Raw genomic sequence first — 2,043 nt, forward strand, 5'->3', positions numbered from 1 at the left:
ACTCCCCGACCCCCCCAGGGAAGGAGACACTCCCCGAACCCCCCAGGGAAAGAGACACTCCCCGAACCCCCCAGGGAAGGAGACACTCCCCGAACCCCCCAGGGAAGGAGACACTCCCCGAACCCCCTAGGGAAGGAGACACTCCCCGACCCCCCCAGGAAGGAGACACTCCCCGACCCCCCCAGGGAAGGAGACACTCCCCGACCCCCCCAGGAAGGAGACACTCCCCGAACCCCCAGGAAGGAGACACTCCCCGAACCCCCAGGAAGGAGACACTCCCCGAACCCCCCAGGGAGGAGACACTCCCCGACCCCCCCAGGGAAGGAGACACTCCCCGACCCCCTGGGAAGGAGACACTCCCCGAACCCCCAGGAAGGAGACACTCCCCGACCCCCCCAGGAAGGAGACACTCCCCGACCCCCCCCCCGGGAATCCAACACTCCCCGACCCCCCCAGGAAGGAGACACTCCCCGACCCCCCCAGGAAGGAGACACTCCCCGAACCCCCCAGGAAGGAGACACTCCCCGACTCCCCCCCCCCCCCGGGAAACCAACACTCCCCGACCCCCCCAGGAAGGAGACACTCCCCGACCCCCCCAGGGAAGGAGACACTCCCCGACCCCCCCAGGGAAGGAGACACTCCCCGAACCCCCCAGGGAAGGAGACACTCCCCGAACCCCCCAGGGAAGGAGACACTCCCCGAACCCCCCAGGGAAGGAGACGCTCCCCGAACCCCCCAGGGAAGGAGACGCTCCCCGAACCCCCCAGGGAAGGAGACGCTCCCCGAACCCCCCAGGGAAGGAGACGCTCCCCAACCCCCCCCAGGGGAGGAGACGCTCCCCAACCCCCCCCAGGGGAGGAGACGCTCCCCAACCCCCCCAGGGGAGGAGACGCTCCCCAACCCCCCCCCCAGGGGAGGAGACGCTCCCCAACCCCCCCCCCAGGGGAGGAGACACTCCCCGAACCTCCCAGGAAGGAGACGCTCCCCGACCCCCCCAGGAAGGAGACACTCCCCGACCCCGCTGGGAAGGAGACACTCCCCGAACCCCCCCGGGAAACCAACACTCCCCAAACCCCGCTGGGAAGGAGACACTCCCCGAACCCCCAGGAAGGAGACACTCCCCGAACCCCCCAGGAAGGAGACACTCCCCGAACCCCCCAGGAAGGAGACACTCCCCGAACCCCCCAGGAAGGAGACACTCCCCGACCCCCCCAGGAAGGAGACACTCCCCGAACCCCCCAGGGAAGGAGACACTCCCCGAACCCCCCAGGGAAGGAGACACTCCCCGAACCCCCCAGGGAAGGAGACACTCCCCGAACCCCCCAGGGAAGGAGACACTCCCCGAACCCCCTAGGGAAGGAGACACTCCCCGACCCCCCAGGGAAGGAGACACTCCCTGACCCCCCCAGGGAAGGAGACGCTCCCCGACCCCCACCCCGGGAAACCGACACTTCCCGACCCCCCAGGAAGGAGACGCTCCGAGACGCTCCCCGACCCCCCCAGGAAGAGACGCTCCCCGACCCCCCCAGGAAGGAGACACTCCCCGACCCCCCCAGGAAGGAGACACTCCCGACCCCCCCAGGAAGGAGACACTCCCCGACCCCCCCAGGAAGGAGACACTCCCCAACCCCCCCAGGAAGGAGACACTCCCCGACCCCCCCAGGAAGGAAGCACTGGGAGGATGGGGAATTTATCCTATATAGATATATATATAAAATATAATGATCTCCTCCTCACTGTGACGTCTTCACTTACCTCTTCTTAGTAAAACGTCACTCAGCACCCCGTCCAATCACAATCCTTCCCGCGTTCACAGATCCCCGACCCCCCCAGGAAGGAGACACTCCCTGAACCCCCCAGGAAGGAGACGCTCCCCGACCCCCCCAGGGAAGGAGACGCTCCCCGACCCCCCCCCCCAGGGAAGGAGAACGCTCCCCGACCCCCCAGGGAAGGAGACGCTCCCCGACCCCCCCAGGGAAGGAGACGCTCCCCGACCCCCCCAGGGAAGGAGACGCTCCCCGACCCCCCCAGGGAAGGAGACAC

Source organism: Lithobates pipiens, unplaced genomic scaffold (genome assembly GCF_037356315.1).
Source record: "Lithobates pipiens isolate NorthernLeopardFrog02 unplaced genomic scaffold, aLitPip1_a1.2 Scaffold_27, whole genome shotgun sequence".
Lineage (NCBI taxonomy): Eukaryota > Metazoa > Chordata > Amphibia > Anura > Ranidae > Lithobates > Lithobates pipiens.